Source organism: Heptranchias perlo, chromosome 29, assembly GCF_035084215.1.
Source record: "Heptranchias perlo isolate sHepPer1 chromosome 29, sHepPer1.hap1, whole genome shotgun sequence".
NCBI lineage: Eukaryota > Metazoa > Chordata > Chondrichthyes > Hexanchiformes > Hexanchidae > Heptranchias > Heptranchias perlo.
In genome coordinates this window covers 26,796,327-26,815,975 of record NC_090353.1, presented here as the reverse complement: position 1 = coordinate 26,815,975, position 19,649 = coordinate 26,796,327, and the positions used below count along the sequence as shown (strand labels likewise).

The 19,649-nt window shown below is 40.9% G+C and overlaps 1 long non-coding RNA gene across 1 annotated transcript in view; it reads right to left on the bottom strand.

Annotated features, from left to right (window-relative positions):
- The window catches only part of LOC137299777 (uncharacterized), a 123,555-nt gene extending 104,129 nt beyond the window's left edge, over window positions 1–19,426 (bottom strand). Inside the window, exons 1-2 of the long non-coding RNA XR_010957980.1 lie at window positions 19,356–19,426; window positions 18,240–18,393 (exon numbers count right to left, since the gene is read on the bottom strand). This is a non-coding gene — a long non-coding RNA (uncharacterized lncRNA). The remainder of the gene's footprint in view (window positions 1–18,239; window positions 18,394–19,355) is intronic.
- Between the last annotated feature and the right edge of the window lie 223 nt (window positions 19,427–19,649).

Below are 19,649 nucleotides of genomic sequence, written 5' to 3'. Positions count from 1 at the left end.
CTGTGGCTACAAAAGCAGGTCAGAGGCTGGGTATTCTGTGGCGAGTGACTCATCTCCTGACTCCCCAAAGCCTTTCCACCATCTACAAGGCACAAGTCAGGAGTGTGATGGAATACTCTCCACTTGCCTGGATGAGTGCAGCTCCAACAACACTCAAGAAGCTCGACACCATCCAGGACAAAGCAGCCCGCTTGATTGGCACCCCATCCACCACCCTAAACATTCACTCCCTTCACCACTGGCGCACAGTAGCTGCAGTGTGTGCCATCAACAGGATGCACTGCAGCAACTCACCAAGGCTCCTTCGACAGCACCTCCCAAACCCGCGACCTCTACCACCTAAAAGGACAAGGGCAGCAGGCACATGGGAACAACACCACCTGCACGTTCCCTCCAAGTCACACACCATCCCGACTTGGAAATATATCGCCGTTCCTTCATCGTTGCTGGGTCAAAATCCTGGAACTCCCTTCCTAACAGCACTGTGGGAGAACCTTCGCCACACGGACTGCAGCGGTTCAAGAAGGCGGCTCACCACCACCACCTTCAAGGGCAATTAGGGATGGGCAATAAATGCCGGCCTTGCCAGCGATGCCCACATCCCATGAACGAATTTTTAAAAAAATGATTGGTTAAGGGGATACAAAGCTGCTTGCCCCGTTCACACACATCCTAGATGCCCTGTAGAGGGCGTCGCACTGGATTGAGGACCTGATCAGAGGAACTTGCCGTGCAAAAGCCCATGAAAAGTCTATGGACAAGTCCAAGTCAAACAAGCAGCAGAGGCCTGTATACACTGGAATTTAGAAGAATGAGAGATGATCTTATTGAAACATAAAAGATCCTTGGGGACTAGAAGTCGTAAGTGCTGAGAAGATGTTTCCCCTTGTGGGAGATACTAGAACTAGGGGCCACAGTTTAAAAATAAGGGGTCTCCCATTTAAGATGAAGATGAGGTGAAGTTTTTTCTCTCAGAGGGTTGTGAGTTTGTGGAACTCCCTTCCCCAGAGAGTGGTGGAGGCGGGGTCATTGAATATTTTTAAGGCTGAGTTAGATAGATTCCTGATTAACAAGGGAGTCAAAGGTTGTAGTAGGTAGACGGAAAAGTAGGGTTGAGGTCACAATCAGATCGGCCATGATCTTATCAAATGGCAGAGCAGGCTCGAGGAGCCGAATGGCCTACTTCTCTTAATTTGTATGTTCGTATGTATGTTTGCTGCTCAGAGCAAAATCTGGCCCAAAAGCATTGCATCATTGACCATACGACTTTGCCTCCAAATCTAAGGTAATTGTAGTTGAGTTCTTCCATGGTAAGGTGTTCAAGGTAGCCACAGAGGTAATGCAGAGCAGTACAAGCTGAATTTGGATTCTCCTTTCTATACTTCAATGTGGCTTTACGTCATGCCCATGAAAATCACTTCCCATTGGCAGAAGTTTATCATCAGTGTAAGCATTGACAACCAACAGCAATGCCAGAGGAGGTTCATAATGGCATGGTACAGAACCATGGCCACAAAAAGATTGAGGGTGGAGCTGACCTCGACTCTCACTGCCACTCCTACGTGTAGGTTGACTGCAGGTCTCCTTGAGGCAGATGGTACAGATCTGCAATTATTGCACGCTGACCTGGAATCTATGGAGGCTGTTGTTCTTGGTCATTGCCAGGTAGGTATATCAGGGTCTGCAGATATGGTTGATGGCATAATGGTGGGGTCAGACAGTCCAGCTCTGGTGCCTACTGATCTCCCATTATGCCTTATTTTATCTTGTACCACTTCAACAATGACATACTGTGACTAGGGCACTTCAAAACCAACCCCCAACACTCATTCAAACTTGACAATAGCTCCTTTATCAAGTCACTTTCTTTCAGTTCTTCCTATTCTGTTAATGTCTTGTAAATGCTTCCAATATAGTTGGCATTCCAGTGAATTACCAACAATATTTTCTCGTATAGATTGTGCATTAGGAAAGAGAGAGAAAAACATTTTCCAAAAAAGGTAAAGAAAAATTTTAAAAGCCCATACTAAAAAATGTAATGCAAAACGATCAGGCTAAAAATGTTGCCTCTAACTTCCACCCCTCCCTTACCTTCACGCGGTATGGCTTCTGATGAAAGGTCATTAATCTGAAACATTAACCCTACCTTCCTCTCCAAAGATGCTGCTTGACCTGCTGAGTGTTTCCAGCATTTTCTGTTTTTATTTCATAGGAGGATAAAAAGCCTTGAACTCTTTCATCATTTGTAGAGCTTCCCCTCAGTACATTCCAAATGGGTGAAGTGCACACCAAGCTCAATCCCATCCTAAGCCAATGTAAAATCTCACTAAACTTCATTTCAATGTATTCGAATGTTTAAATGAATCTATGGCTTGTTTTGGCACCACCACTTTAGGTTGATCTAAAATGTGGGCAAATCACAATTGGCATAAAAGTGGCACAGATCTGACTATATGGTTCTTAGGCAAATTTACCAATCCCCCAGGTTTACTTGCTCCTGTATCATCAGCCTTAAGAATCAGAAAATTTACCCTCTACCCAACCACTCCTCTTAATTGAGTTGCTTGCAGAATTGTGTTGGCTGGCTGCAGTGTTTCACTGATATCCTGCTGAGATTCTGGCAGCCTTAGACCTTCCAAGGCTATGCATTGCCAGGGCTCTGCATGTGTGTCAGCCACATCTGGGATCTTGGTGGCTGACTGGCGTTGGCATTAGGTTACCTCCTCCCATGCCTGATAGCCCAGGTGCTTCTGAAGGAGTGGGGTGTTGGGTGGCCATCTGTCCTTTTAAGTGTGTGCCTCCACTCCAAGCCCTTGCAAAAGAGCTCCTTGCCAATCAAGCTAGGTACTTTCAGCTGATAAAACCCAAATCTACTAATTAGCAATCTTTGCCTTCCCAATACTATTTCGGTTGCTTAACTGCTTGTAATTGCAAGCTCATGGCTGATTTAGTGCTGTCCCCTTATTATCGCCTTGCCCTCTGTGAGAGAGAGAGACTTCCCACATTTTAGCCCACAGACTGAAAATAGCAGCACCATGTGTAAACTAGTGGCCAAAATTTCTCCCTAAAATCCCACAATCAGCAAATGGACAACAAAGTCCAAGCTCCTGTCACAAGGACTTGCCGAAATTTGGCACTGCTGCTTAACGAAGGGAATAAAACACAATGCAAGTGGAACAGATTCTGTTAAACATTCACCACATTCCCAACGACACTACTTGAATTGGTAAATTGGCCTGGTCTTTTCTTGTTTTGTAAACTCTTTAAAATGCTCACTTGATAATCAGTAAGTTCTGTAATTAAAAATAAAACATAACTGATTAACACTTATGTGGACATGGCTGTGAAAGGCTTGTTCCAGATATAAACAGCATCAGCCTGGTCTCAAGTACCTCTATTCTAAACAACAGATTAACAGTTCCAAATGTCACGATGTCACAGCAACTGCAATAGATCCGGTCAAAGTTAACAGCTCATTAATGTTCTCTACAACTCAAAGCCATGTGTTGAGGTGTTTAGTTGACAAGTTAGTTATTTTTACAGTTGTTTCAGCATTTACTTAATAAAATACATTATATTTAAAAACCACATCTAAAATATTAAATGGAACATGATGCACTGTGACACTGAGCCAGTCAGACTAGAGAAGTTGGTATTTCATGAATGGGGCCTCGGCAGAGGTAACATGGATAGGGAAAAGCAAGCCATGGAGGAATTTGAGTAGAGGATAAGAATTTTAAATTTGAGGTGTTGAGACCAGTGCAGGTCAGCAAGGACCAGAATGATGGGTGAGTGGGACTTTGTGTAGGATAGAATACTGACAGCAGAGTTTTGCACGAGCTGACGTGTACAGAAGGTAGATGATGGGAGGCCCGCCAGGAGAACATTGGAGTAATAAGTCTGGAAATGACAAAGGCATGGATGAGGGTTTCAGCGGAAAGATGGGCTGAGATAGAGGTGGGGGCGGGTGATGTCCTGGAGGTGGAAGTGGGCAGTCGTTGTGATGAAGTCAGAAGCTCAGCTTGGGGCCAGAGAGAACTCAAAGGTTGCAAATTCAGCCTAAGGCTTTATAAAATATATGTAGATTTTTTTTAAATAAATGGGATTTTAAACAAAAAATTAACTGAAATATAATGCAAATCATTTTGGACTCTAAATAAGACACTATTTTTTGGTTTAATGGATTTCTCCATTTTTTTCTCCTTCAAAATTCATCAGCGAGTAGCTGAGCCACACAGAGTAGAAAGACTCATGTACAAACATCAGCCACTCAAATGAAATAGCAAAGAATGCCTGAAGCTGGGAAGTCCATAACCCCTCAAGGACTCAATGCCTTCAACAGGGGAGAAAATTGTCAGAAGATAATGATTAACTCGTGGTCTCAGGCGTGATTTATGTTGCAAGATTATCACATCACCACTTGCATCAGTGTGGCACGCTCAAGAGAGAAACACAGTAAAGTGCCTTTCAGGAGATTTTGTTATGGTGATAGAGCCCGTCTAACTGATTCATCTATTAATAGTCTTGTAATAACCTTGCCATTGCTATTTGGAAATCTGTTTTGTAATACTCTTATCAAGCTGCAGACCATGGTATAAATAGTGAGACTGCAAGAAGGACACCACAAGCTCAACTGAAATAAGTAAGTTTAAATTATCAAGTAGGAATCCAACATAGTCTAAACACCAACCCTAAAGTTTCTCATTTATGTGTTACCCAATGGCTTAAGGATGCTGCAATTAGACAACAGACAGCTGCAAATGACCATGGACTAAATGTGACTAATGTAGCATACCAGGCAAGAACAGCATGAGAATGCTAAACTCTAATCACAATCTGCTTGACACTTGATAAAAGGAATCAGTTCATCTACAGAAGAAATTAAGGATGCTGAATATTTTGTCCCGTTTTCCATTGAGTGGAAGACAAGCTGTGAGAATTTTTAGTTAATACTTGGAGAATGGTAGCAGCATTTCTGCAACCATACTTCTATCCCAGAGCACCACTCTCCATTTGTTTTACAAAATAAAGGAGAAATGTGCATTCTTCTATCCAGTTGACAAACCAGTAATGGGGTCACAAAGATGTGTGGCTGTTGAAAGATGTGAGTTTGAGTAGGAATGAGACAATTAGAGCAATCTCAATGCATTTGTATTAGCAAATCCTTTAACACTTTGCAAGCAGTTAACAAGCCACTTAACAACAGCTTGTATTTAAATAACTGGTACAAATGTTCTAAAAGTTTGTTCATTCAGCTGTGATGTGGATAACATTTTAGTGAATATAGCTGAGTATCAAATGAGGAAAGAGCCAATTTTAATGGTGAGGCCTTGCTTAGTAATGAAGAGAAAAGAGAGAGGGAGAAGGACAGTCTTCAAATAAGCAAAGAAGGTGATAATATGTCATTGACAGAATTAACTCTTTCCCAGTGATTCAGAGGCACTAGTTAGAGGAGCAGAAGACAGTATGGCATAAATATTACTATAAAGTAGTAACAATAGACACATATAAATGAGAAGAGTAGTTGCTAAGAGATGCATGTAAAAACCACTAACAAGAGAAATGTTAGCTGGGATATAGCAAGTAACATTTCAAAAGCACAACATGATGGGAGAGAGAATATTGCAGGAAATAATTTTTAATGGGGCAATTCACTACAGCTCAACCTTCACTGCTGTCACGTTTAAGGCAAAGCTGGCACTTTTAAAAAGAGGGCACAGCATGAAACAGGTGGTGGACCTCATCACAACAGGGAAATGGCTCTATTTGAGGAAGCTGTTATTGATTTTTTTTCTCTAAAAAGAGAGGTTAGAATCCATTAGGATTGTAGAGTTTGGAGGGGAGTGAAGAATTGCTGATTTAAGTAGCATTTTGTTTTCTTGCCAGATTACTCCCTTTCCATTGCCTCCTGAAAGCATTTGAGTCCTTGCTGGGGTAAGGTTCCACAGACACTAGGTGGCCTCTGATACCTCAGCCAAGTGGCTTGTATTCAGGCCGAGTCTTGATAGTGAGTAGAGGCAGACTATTTACCAGAGGAGCATCACACCCCAGCCTGCTCCTTTCTCCACTTGACAGTGGCATATGCACACTTCCAGCAGGGGGCACGGGATAGTAGTTGGGAGTGGGAACCCTGACTGATTTATACCTCCGTAACCCAAGAGCACTGAGGCCAACTATTACACCTTACCACCGTCAAAACTGAGGTAACTCAGCACAGGCCTAAGTCCCAGAATGTAGAACCCCATGTACCACCCAGTCCCTTATTATTCCCTCATACTATATAAGATATGTCACCATTTTTTGAATCAGCAGTACAGTTAAGCACTGAGTTCCTGACCAGTTTCTTGACTGTATCATGTAACCTGAATCACAGTGCTATTGTACCATATGTGACTTTAAACTGCAGGGACTTTATTTCATCAAATGGCACATGGAAATAACATGCACTTTATTAAATATGTAAAATAAGTAAATAATTTATGGTCTGACCACCCCACTGAAGCTCAATCCTCTTCTCGAGTCAATAAGCCAGAAACTTTGAACAAGTAAATTGTAAAAATCCTGCCAATCTCTTTGCATATGAAGACAGGTTTCATTTGGAATAATAATCATGTTGCAACCCCTAGTGCAAAATACACTAATGCCTTTTAGGTGCCTAAACATTTAAGATTCCATTTATTTCTCCGGAGAGAACCCAAGAAAATTCCTTCCACAAAAGTACCAGTTGGCAGCAACAGTGCTTGCACACCATGAGAATCAAACATGCTGTGACTTGCAGACTGAAGCTCTTTAAACCCATCACATGCCAAGAAAACAGAAGGCCTCTGTATCTTTGAACAGGGTCAGCAGCTCACCCACACATTCAGTACACAAATCTTATGTCTGGAAAAGCCTTGACCTTGGCATAACTGCTGCATTATTTCATTCACAAATTTTAAGTCTGAGCTCTAATGAAAACAAGTCACATTTTTTCCTCCTTAAATTGCTTCCTCTTTGATTGTTCGTGGCTATGGGGGACATTAAATTGCAAGAGCAAACAACAGTGGACATTATTTCTTCAGGCAATAAATTAATGCTTGCAATATAGTACTGGTTTTTATTAACCTCAGTTTTGATAAACAAGCACTCATGTCTAAAATACTTTTGAGGCATATGTGCAAAACTGCACAAAATATAGCTTGTAGTTTTAGTGTCAGTCAGGTCCACAAGAAGGGAGAATTGGGGACTTGCTGAATACACAGCCTTTAAGAAAAGATTTGTTAAGATCTGGTTGATCTTAGTTCTGATGAGGGGTCCCCACCTGAAACATTGACCTATCTTTCTACAGACACGACAGGCCAAATGGCCTCCTTCTGTGCTGTAACTTTCTATGATTCTATGATTCTCTTTCAGATACTGACTAATCTATTTGTGTGTTTGTGACACTTTCTACTTTTATTTCATATTCCTAGCATCACAGTTTCTCTTTGTACTTTTGTTAGGATTAGGCCTTGTCTCCTCCTTTACTGATTTCATCTCTTCTCCCTCACCTCTGTCTGTCACAGTTATGACCTGCAAAAATGGGGATGGTTTGGGAGTGGAAGATGATGCATAACAGGGAGACAAGGTGCAGCTTATATACAAATACAGCACATGAATTCAACCAAATATGGCAACTCCATCGGTCTGAGTGTGTGATATAATCACCTGATAGATTATCTTCCCATAGAGTTAGCTAAGGCAAAGAGGAGAAATGGAGAAAAGTGCCAGGGAGAAGGAAGAAGCACAATAAACCTCGGATGGGGACAAGAGCAGAAGGTTTTTCTAAGACCAGTGTGATAATAGATCCAATCCACCTTATGTTACAGTATTCAATACTTGAACACAGTAATAAGACAGACAGTTCTTTATAACATTTGATCTCCTGCATGCATAATAGTAGCCATGAAAGAAAATTTTCGTCTTTAGTGCTGCCGTTGTAGACGTTTAGATAGTTCAATTTCATTTTCCTTTCATTTTAATTATGAAAAATCATGGGGGAACACTGCCCAAACCCGCAATATGAATGCACTCCAAATATATGAAACTTTGCCAAAGAAGCACTAAAGATGAAAATTTACTCTGTAATGTTCTGAAAGCTAAAAGTGAACCTACTGTTAATACAGTATTTTCTTCAGTTTTGGAGGAATGAAGCATTCTCTAAAATCGTGTCCCTATTCCTGACTTATAGCAACACCCCTCCATACTCCAGTGGATGTTGATGCAGCAGTACACGTCAAGAACATTACTATTTATTGGAACCAGTCCCCAGAGCTGTAGGTAAGCCACTGTGTATGGTTCACTCCTCGTCTCTCTATATTATGTACGCTGAACAACTGCAATCAGGATATTTAACCTCAGTGTACCTAGTTAGAAGACTTCAACTTCCCCCAAAGGAAGCACCTGAGCCACGGCCTTAAAGGGACAGGCCAGATGAACTAGAGCTCTATCGTAGCAGCTAAACATCTTTTACTACGCCTCTGATCACAAACAACCCGTGTATTATGTCATGAAAGATCAGCTGATAAAAAAAAAAATTTGGAAAGAATCATAGAAAGGTTACAGAATGGAAGGAGGCCATTCGGCCCATCGAGTCCGCACCGGCTCTACGCAAGAGCAATCCAGCTAGACCCACTCCTCCGCCCTTTCCCCATAGCCCTGCAATTTTTTTTCCTTTCAAGTACTTATCCAGTTCCCTTCTGAAGGCTATGATTGAACCTGCCGCCTCCACCACCCCCTCAGGCAGTGCATTCCAGACCCTAACCACTCAATGTGTAAAAAAGTTTTTCCTCATGTCACTTTTGGTTCTTTTGCCAATCACCTTAAATCTATGTCCTCTGGCCCTTGACTCTTCCATCAATGGGAACAGTTTCTCTCTATCTACTCTGCCTAGACCCTTCATGATTTTGAATACCTCTATCAAATCTCCTCCAAGGAGAACAATCCCAGCTTCTCCAGTCTATCCACGTAACTAAAGAATGTAGGGTAGATCCATCAATGGGGAAATGAACTTTTGGCCATTGCCAGTCCAAATGGAAATTTGGACATGGTAGCACGTCCTTTATATATTGATGACTGAGATGAAAACCACTGATAAAGCTGATGGATTCAATGACTCAAATCACTCAAGATGAAAAAGAAACAGAAAGTAAGACTCCTCGAAAGATCCAAAAGAAATCAATAATTGATTCAAATTATTTACAACCAATGCACCCAGGTGCAAATGACCTGTTAATGACTAGGACACAACATTAAGTGCGAACTAAAGATGCAAAGTAAAATTAAGATTGACTAGCTTTGGGATTTAAGAGCTGTGAAAAGCATATTCACTGAGGATGGTCGTTGGAATTCCTTTTACTTATCGCACCCCTTTCTACTTGTTTTAAAAAAAACAATTTCAGTTCCCTTGGCCTCTATCTGGAAACTTCAAGCTAAAAGCAACCTAAGATTCTTATAATCTACACTGATTTAAACCGGTTTGATATGTGCCCCTTCTACACCCACCCACCCGTTGGTGTCTGTGTTTTGGTTTATTCTACAGTTTAGCACAAAGGTTGTTTTCATTTCCTATAAGAAGCACTCGGTGTTCTCGCACATGAAGGAAAACTAGGTTGTAGACTAAATACCACAATAGAAAAACAGGCTATTTATACTGTGGTGCCCTCTCTATTGCCATTTGTTGTGTTTCTCAACCTAAACAAATAGTAGATAAAGTGCAAAATAACAGCCAAACTTCCAGACGGGGTAAAATTCATTAATACTGGTTTCCTGTGCAGACCTAAATGCATGCTCAATCATCCTATGCAAGGCAATTTGATTTAGAGAAGGGGGGAGTAGATTCCTGCCACTGTCACTTCCAGTTTGTCGACCAAAATAGTGACAGCAACAGGGCTCCACTCCAATGTGACATCATTTCATCACAGCAGTGTTCAACATGAATAATTTTTTCAATAAATCAGCACGTTTCACAAGAATTGTTCCCTCATTTTAGTCAGGGTTTCGGTAACATTACATTTAGCTGATGTGTGTTTGATGGGCGTGACAAGAAAATCACCAGGTGAGTCTATGAATGGAAACATATGTGAATAGAAAATAACTAGTGGAATCGTCCATGATGTTGCTCAAGGATGCACTTTTTTTTTCTTTTTAGGCACCCCTTTTATAAGAAGGTGGGGTTAGGGTGTGTTCATGTGCAGAAAATCAATAAACCCAAAATAAGTGTTAAATTAAAATTTTATTATATTGGTCCAGGATGTACTCCAGTCCCTGCGGTGCCCACCGGTCGCAGAAAGCCTCAAGCGTACCGACAGACACCGCGTGCTCCCTCTCCAGTGCCACCCGGGCACGGAGAATTCCGCGGAAGATAGGCAGACAGTCGGAGCGACCGCCCCCACGGGCCACGTCTAACCTGGACCTGTGGATAGTCACCTTGGACAGCCCCAGGAGCAGACCCACGAGGACGTCCACCGACCTGCCCACCCCCCTCCTCACCGGGCGGCCAAAGATCAGGAGCGTGGGACTGAAGTGCAGCCAGAACTTGAGGAGCAGCCCCATTAAATAGCTCATGGATGCATTGTTTTATAAGTTTGGGAGCACAATACTGTGCAACGCACATTAGGGGTAATTTTCCCACTTCACACACCTGATGGGAAGCCTCGTTCATTTAGCAGCACGTATCAGCAATTTGGGCGCAGGCTGTGTGTGCGACGTTTGCTTGTGGTGGGCGAGGGTGAGAGTGCAAAGCCAGAAAATTACTTTTCATTTGCTATCCTGCTAAGGTAGAACTGTGTCCTTTTTAAAGTCACAAGGCTCTCAATCAATTTGAGACTAATTCCACTTGGGTGCATCCTAAGGTCGATTACATAGTAATTGTTTCTGTAGATTGATTGGGTGCTGGTTGTAAATCCTGGCTTCTCTCCAGGGTGAGAAAAACCAGCAGGAAATGACTGGTTTTCCTTCTTTTTATTTTGCATCTGTTACAAAGTATGACAGCTAAAGTGTGACGTACTCATAAATGTAATATATATTAAAAATGTTAAGTCTGTATGGACTTACTGTCAATTTTTTCCATTATGAATTCTTTTGTCTACATTTATAATGGGAACTGCCCTTGTAAACTTGTGTGCTGTAACTACACCCTCCTGCTGGTAGAAATAATGCAGCATCACCATTGGCTGGAGGATGTAATTACAGAATGACAATTTATTTACACTTTTCCCATTATCTATGTAGACGTAGGAATTTATCATGAAAATATAAAAATAAGGACAGAACGTATAACTTTATGAATTACGTTTGCTGGTTCTGATTCAATTATGGGATGAGAGGGTTGTCCTATGAGGAGAAATTAAGTAGAATGGGCCTATACTCTCTGGAGTTTAGAAGAATGAGAGGTGATCTCATTGAAACATATAAGATTCTGAAGGGGCTTGACAGGGTAGATGCTGAGAGGTTGTTTCTCCTGGCTGGAGAGTCTAGAACTAGGGGGCATAATCTCAGGATAAGGGGTCGGCCATTCAAGACTGAGATGAGGAGGAATTTCTTCACTCAAAGGGTTGTGAATCTTTGGAATTGTCTACCTCAGAGGCCTGTGGATGCTGAGCTGTTGAGTATATTCAAAGCTGAGATAGATAGATTTTTAAGGGAATTAAGGGATATGGGGATCGGGCAGTAAAATGGATTTGAGGTCGACGATCAGACATAATCTTATTGAATGGCAGAGCAGGCTCGAGAGGCCGTATGGCCTAGTCCTGCTCCTATTTCTTATGTTCTTATCATCCCTCACCCTTTAATTCTGTTTCACTTGAAAAACACACATGGTCTTGTCTCCTTGGTCCTGAAATTTCTGGGTCTCTGATGTGGGGCAGAAGTGCGGTGTTGCTTGATTAAACAAAGTAACTATTCTCTTCTGAATCTGGCAAAGGTTTTCCCTAGTCGTCAGGTTTTTAAAAAGAAAGCTGTCAGTGTGTGTTTCTGTCACTGTTCTTATTTCTTGTGCTCACAACTGGAGGGGATGGTCTATGGTAGATAACCCTTCCCGAGAACGCAGGACCAGGGAATTCCCAACACAATAGGTGTGAGGTACCAAGATAGGCTAATGAATTGCTTATTGCTTACGATCTTTGGGGATCTTAATCACCTTTTTATCTCTGCTTTTTTTTAATTAGTGTGAATATACTTTGCTTTGGAAACCCAACATTTAAATGTAACTCTTTTCCAAATCCTTTCTGTGAAAAACAATGGTCAACAATCTTGAACCAGGACATATATATTTACTTTAAAATCTTGTGTTTGGCTCACTGGTGGATTCCTGGGATCTGCCAGCAATGAGAGGGGCAGAAGGCAAGGGTCTGACAACATGGAGAGGGGAAGGTCTGGCATCACTGGTTTGTAAGTTTCAAATAGATCTCTGAGAACATTGAATTAATTGTTTTGTGATTGGTTCCTGGAAAAATTCTGATTTCCTTGGCTAAATAAATATTACATCTGCATAAACAAATATACAGATTCCTCCCCTCTCTTTAACTTCTAGCAGGAGGTCGACAGCCCCAGCAGAAAATCTGGTTACTCTGTGGCCTCCTGTGCTCGTTGCAGACATGTTTTTTTCCCTAAACGTTACTACACTGTTGATGGGAAGTAACACAATGCCCGGTCTTAAAACTGCTGTGGGACTTTAAATCCTGCAATGCAGAACATCCCCCCACCCCTCACCCTCCCAAGTGGCTGAGATCCCAGTCAAAGGCATTTCTGATAAATATAGATGTACCATAATACTTTAACGAGACGAGCCCCGGAAACTACAATGAGGCACTATTCAGCATGTTGGATGGGAATAAATTGTGCACGCTTACTTGCGGCTGGGGTCACACCCAATTGGAAAATCTAGGCTTCCGTATCTCTGCTCTCTCTTGAACGGTCCAAGCTGTTACTTTCAACCAGCAAAATTCTGTCTGCAGGTTTTGAGCTTCTTGGAAAGAGGCCGGGAGGGGCTTGAAAACTGGCAACTTCTATGAAAGGCCAGTCTTGCTGTCAATCATAAATATTTCTAGAATTTATTCCAGAATACATAACTTACCTCAAATAAAAATCCCAAAGGTTTTTATGGACAATAACATTGTAATAAGGAATTGGTTTACAGGTGTTATTAAGATTTTATTGAAAAATTCAATCACTTCACACAGATTTTTCACTCAACAGCAAGGGGATGGAGCTTATAAGGGGAACATCCTATATCAATTGTCGATCATAAAATTGTCTAAAACTTACCCCAGAAAAGATCATTTATGTCGGACAAAAGTTCAAAAAAATCATGATTTACATTGTTGTCTAAAGATTTCACTGTCAACAACAACTTGCATTTGTATAGTGCTTTTAACGTAGTAAAAAGTCCCAAGGTGCTTCACAGGAGCGTTATCAAACAAAATTTGACACCGAGCCAAATAAGGAGATATTAGCACAGGTGACCAAAAGCTTGGTCAAAGAGACAGGTTTTAAGGAGCATCTTAAAGGGGGAGACAGAGATTTAGGGAGGGAATTCTTAGGGCCTAAGCAGCTGAAAGCATAGCAGCCAATGGTGGAGCAATTAAAATCGGGGATGCGCAAGATGCCAGAATTGGTAAGTTCCTGGAAAATAATCAATGTTGCGCTTACCCTCTGCGGCTATATAACCAAATGTTAATTTGGTTTGCAATTGTAAAACGAAACAATAGAGAGTGCAGGTACTCAGTCTGTGTGGTGAGTTTCTCTCCCTCTTTCTCAGTTTGCCTCACTTACTAAAGTTAAAAATAATATTGAGAATTAAATAGTTGTACATAAAGATACAATTTTGCAAAGAGAAAATTAAATAAATGTTGATTGTTTTTGGATTATAATCAGTTGATTACTGTGAAATCCTATATATATATATATATATATATGATGTGGTAACAGATGGAACTAACAATTGAGTGTAGCTACATGTGCCCAGTAGGTTCCCCTTTCTCAGCCTCCCTGCTACACCTGGGCTTCTTGCCGAGGATGGACCTTGACTCTATTGGTGAGGTGTATTGTCCATTAATACATGGCTGTCTTTGTCCTGGGTGTGTGAGATATACAAATACTGTAAAACTTTTATGGCCCAATGAAGCAGATGGGCTTTGCAACTCCATTTAATTTCCAATGGTGATGCTCTAGGGTGTTAGTTAATGTCAACTCATGTTCCTGCTCCTGATCGCTCTCTGTTGACCACTGCTGGAAGTGCATGTATGGATTTCGGGTGAGGACAAAATTAGGATTGGCTGTTCGCCTCTTTCCCACAGTCAAATATTGAGGCTGAGCCACGAATAATGGACAAAGTTGAATCTGAATCCACTAAATGGCTGCACGTACAATGTGAGGCAAAATGAACCATTGCGGCCATTCATCCATTGATGCATAGAAATAGTTTACTGGCAACGTCACTGACCATCAAAACAAGGCTGGTGGTCAACAGTGGGAAATAGGAAAAGTAATAAAACATGAATAATTCTCTGAAAATTCAGGCTGCTCCTCTTTGCCAACCTCTATGCTTTATGTGAGTGAAACCAGTTTAACCACCTCCTTCTCCGCAATTTCAAGATCTTGGGGTAGTTACTATAATATATACAAAATAGTTTTATGTACTGGTATTCTGTTGCCAGAATAAATTAAGCAATATTAGAACAACAGTCACAGGCTGCTATATACTTTCAATTACTCTGATACTATCAATTCTATTGTCTGATTTCTCCCCCGTTCTCCTTTCTTCTCCTGAAAGTGCTGACATGCTTCCAAAGATGCCAGCTACTCTCTGATATCTCAAGCAAGAGGCCATTTTACATGTATGAGTTAACATAATGAGACTTGGCAGGCTATTCAACGTTGTGTGGGGAATCACAGCCAAGCCCAATGCTGACCTCACGATGTCGACACGTGCACACTTTCTGAAGAGTTGCTGGACAATAATCTAGAGTGGGAATTATGGTTGACTGTGTTTTCTCCAGCCAGCTTAGGGGCGCTGAAGCTAATAGTAGCACATTTTCCAACAGAAATGGGAATCCTGATTGATTTTTGGCTCCCCAGTCTGGAGCAATTGAAGCCAAATGTATTGTCTCTGTGGCTAAATTCAAAACTAACAACACCAGGTTATAGTCCAACAGTTTTATAAAACTGTTGGACTATAACCTGGTGTTGTAAGATTCTTTACATTTGTCAACCCCAGTCCATCACCGGCATCTCCACATCATAAATTCAAAACAACTGAGCATTGAATCTGAGACAATCGTTGTCAAATGTTTTGCTAAAGTTTTGAGATTCACATGAAGCGATTGTATCACCTTGCAATTATATCTGGTTTATGTCTTCCAAAGTACTTTAGCAAAATGGTCCACCCCTTCAAGACCACACATCAAACCTCTTCCACTGCTATAACAATTGGAGCTGTTTCTCTTGGTGCCATTGCGACATCACTTGGTGTAGCAACCAATAAGCGAATTTACATTAACCTGTAACTTCCTGTTTCAAGCATTTTGGTGGTTCAAAATATAACAAATGTTTTGTGAGGGGATGTCCTTGTTATGGTCACCCTTACATCTAATCCTTTTATGGAAGAATTGTTATGATTTGGGTGTGCTACTGATACCTTTTCTTGTAGTCAGCGGAAAAGCCCACTTTTACGGGCAAACTCATGCTTCCTGTGAACTAAAATATTTCTGTGCAAAGTAATCTGAAATAGCAGATTGTAGAGCTAACAATTTTTACTGATGAGGTGTGTAGTAGGAATAGTATGGATTACTTCATATCTCCTTGTTCTGCATAACTGATGGGCAAGTAGCATTCTGATAGACCATATATTTTAGTATGAATCAAATTTATTAATGAGTAAAAATAAACAGAAGCAAAACCCAACCTACCAGATTTCACGAGATTACAATGTTTTACTTAACTTGCAGTTGCTATTTCAAAATAATAAATGTCTTATAAGTTTCAGCAGCTTGCAGAAATTAAATTCTTAGTTTGGGCCAAGCATCTATGGTTGAGGTTTTTACGTGAGATGAGATACTCACACAGCATTCTCATAGAGTTATTAACCACCTAACAAAGTAGAGATACACCAGAGAATTATTGCTGTTGCCAGTTATACTTCTCTCTTCACTTTGTACTGAGACAAAGTAAAATCAAAGAGGTAGCTTTCACAATTAAATCAAGCATAAATAGGTTTCAAATAAACAGACTCCTTGACAGCAATTCAAACCCCTTCAGCCATGGACAAACTCTGAGAGTCTTGCTCATATGACCCTAAATGGGACAATTGCAAAGGCCAAGGACAGATCTAAACAATTGATGGCCCAGTGAGCAGTCCTAATTGTTTCTGTCGCTTGGGTGGTCATGGAAATTATTTACCGGATGCATATGACTGGTAGTAATGAACTATATTGTTCTGGGCTGGCTTTGTTGTGTTTTCTCACCTGCCTCTTGAAAGAACAGCAAAAATTCTCCCAACATATAGTTGTGGTGGCCATTTTGAAGTGGTTACAATGCTGGCAGGCTATAAATTCCCTTGAATTTCTGCTGAGCCTGGAGGCGGGAGCGGGAAGCTCGTTCCTATTTTAGGCCTGGAGCTGTATTATAACATTCAAATGACACAGGAGTGTCATTTGAATGTTATAATACAGCTCCAGGCCTAAAATAGGCACTGCCCACACAAACACAAATGGCAGCCATAAAGTAAAAATTCTAAGTTGGCATGTCTATCTAAAAGCCCTGGAATCTGTCAAGAGAAAGTAAACAAAAGGTCTGGCGTACTACTTTCAAATTGCTTGTATGTATTATGAACTACTGCAACTAAATGAGAATAGCAATCCAGTAAGATGAATGAAAAATACCCCCTGGAATGGGATAGGGGAGAGCACTCTCATTTTATAGAAAATACTTAACTGTGCAAGGTAGAAGCACTCAAGTATGCTCTGCTCTGAGCAAAGTGCCTGAATGGCAGGTCAGCACTTGATTGACAGAATGACAGGGGAATAAACAAAGACCAGTGCTCAGCAATGAATATTTTTGGATGTAATTGTCAGCAACATTCTATAGAACATGTAATATTTATAATGTGAATATTTTTAAGTTAAATCATTTTATGAACTCTTTATTTGATATATATGTCACTCAGAGAATGACTCACAACTGTGTACTGTAATTGGCTTCAAAAGATAACAATGCAAACCAACCTTTTTCATGATAACATCTTAAAATGTATTCAATGTATTTGGACTGCACACAATAAAAAAAATATTTCTATCATTGAAAATTATCCCAAGAATTCTTATCTCTGATACACTCAGCCTATGTTCTCTGCACTGACAAATCCCAGTATGACAGTGGATCAGGTAAGGTCTGTCATCCAGGTTTAATATACTTTGAAACAAAACTCAGGTTCCATGCAGCATGGAGTTACTCAATAATATCCTGATGTATTCATTTTTTAAAAAGCAACAATTGAGCGAGGCTGAATGAAATCGCTATATTTCATCTAAAACATCACATAATGACACAAGCGTTGAAGCTTATACTTTCCGTGTGGAACAGATGAAAGAGGGAATGAACGATAATTAGTATTGTAATTATGATAGAAGTATGGGGCCAATGAATGTGACAAGTTAACTATTAACTTAAGTGATAATGAGAGGGTGTTACATGATGGATGCAAAAAATTTTGGCTCACAATTTAAGGAGGATAAGTATTCTCCAAGGACACCTAAACCCACCTCTATTATATTATGGTCTGCTGTGCTGTCATGTACTACAACATAGGAGTAGATACAGTGTTGAGCAAATTAATGCCTAAAATAAAAGGTTTTTCATTGCATAGGCTTTGATTATCTTTCTTGAATGTAAGGCTGGGATGTACAAACTGTGACCTCAGGCAATCCAACACACTAAGCCCAGGCAACTGAGTTTTACTTAAAATGTTAATTCTTACTCATTAGTTTGTTCTGTTTGAATTTTGAAAGGGCTGTTTTCAGCTCAGTTGCCTCATTGGTGGATGAATCCTAAATCCGAACACCAAGTCCTGTTTGTGTTGGCAGCATGACATATATGCAAATTCATGGAAACAGGGATTGAAACTTTCTTTGTGGCCCCCAAGGCCCTAAGCAGCCCACAAGGCACTAAGCAGTGTTCCCGATGCGTTTTATCGCCCCCCCCAGCCCAAAAAAATGATTAATTACCTGACTTCAGGCGTTGAAAGACTGTCCGTCTAGGAGGAGCGGGGGCCTAATCTAAATGGCAGTGTTGTGTCCTGTTGATGCCATTTTAACCCTGGGCACAATACGGCCTGCACGGCCTCTAGCCTGTCAGCAAAAGCTGGCAACAGCAAGGATCCTATAAGGAAAAATAGGCAACACACATACTTCATGAATGGTGTTGAAATCGCTAAGGATGAAACTGAGAGAAACCTAGGAGCATTAGTACATTCAACAGCTAAATATGTCAAAAAAATGCAGAGCAGCGATCAACAAAACTAATAGGATGTTGAACTACATATCTAAAACAGCAGCACACAAGTTAGAGAAGGCAATGATCAAACTTTATAGTGCTTTGGTCAGACCACACCTGAATACTGTGCCCAGTTCCGATTGCCAAGAAATAGGACAGACATTCCAGCACTAGAGGCAGTGAAGAGAAGAGTTAAGAGGCTGATTCCCAGGAATGGGACTTGAAGAAAGCCTAGAAAGATGGCATCTGAGAGGTGATCTTATAGAGGTATATAAAGTCATTAAAGGTGTAGAAAAAGTTAACCTGGAAAATTACTTCAAATTAAGCTCCAGGAGTAGGACTAGGGGACATGGGTTCTAACAAGTGAAAGCTAATTTTAAAATTTGATATCAGGAAATTCTTCTTCATGTAAAGAGTAATCAACGTGTGGAATAAACTTTCAGATAGAATAGTGGAGGCAAAAACATTGGAATCATTTACGAAACAATTGGATGAGACAATGAAGAGTGGTATTAAGAATTAAGAAGAGCCAAATGGCCTTCATCTGTAATTATCTTGTGAGTGCTCTCCGATAGCTCAGTGTGGTCCTACGTAATGCAGGCCAAAAAGGACCCAGGTTCAATGTTTGACCTCTGGCAATTTTGCAGTTCTCAATCGGGGCAGATGTAGGCGTGCTACAATTGGCCTCAGTGCTCTTTGGCTAGGGAAGGAGAATTGGTCAGGATTGCCTTTCCTGATTGCTAACCAGTGATCCACACTACAAAATGTGAACATGTGGATGCCGGATAAGGGCACAAAGAGATTCAGTTCTAATATCCCTCGTGGTCAAACAGCCTGCCGGCACTCACTATCGAGGCTCACCCACGAATGACCATTTGAGTGAGATATCTGAGAGCTGCTAGCACCTGTAGAACTGCATCCCATCAACAAGTCAAAGATCTTCAGGAAAGAAGAAGGGGAGGAACTAGGAAAATAAATGCAATGGCCTCAAGGGCCTTATTTTAAAAAAACTTCACATCTGTACATACAATATGCAAAAGGGAGGATGTGAGAGAATGCATTCTGTGTGTTCCTTTCATTGACCTTGACATTCATTCATTCGCTCACTCACATAATGCTCTACACATTTTACACTATCTGAT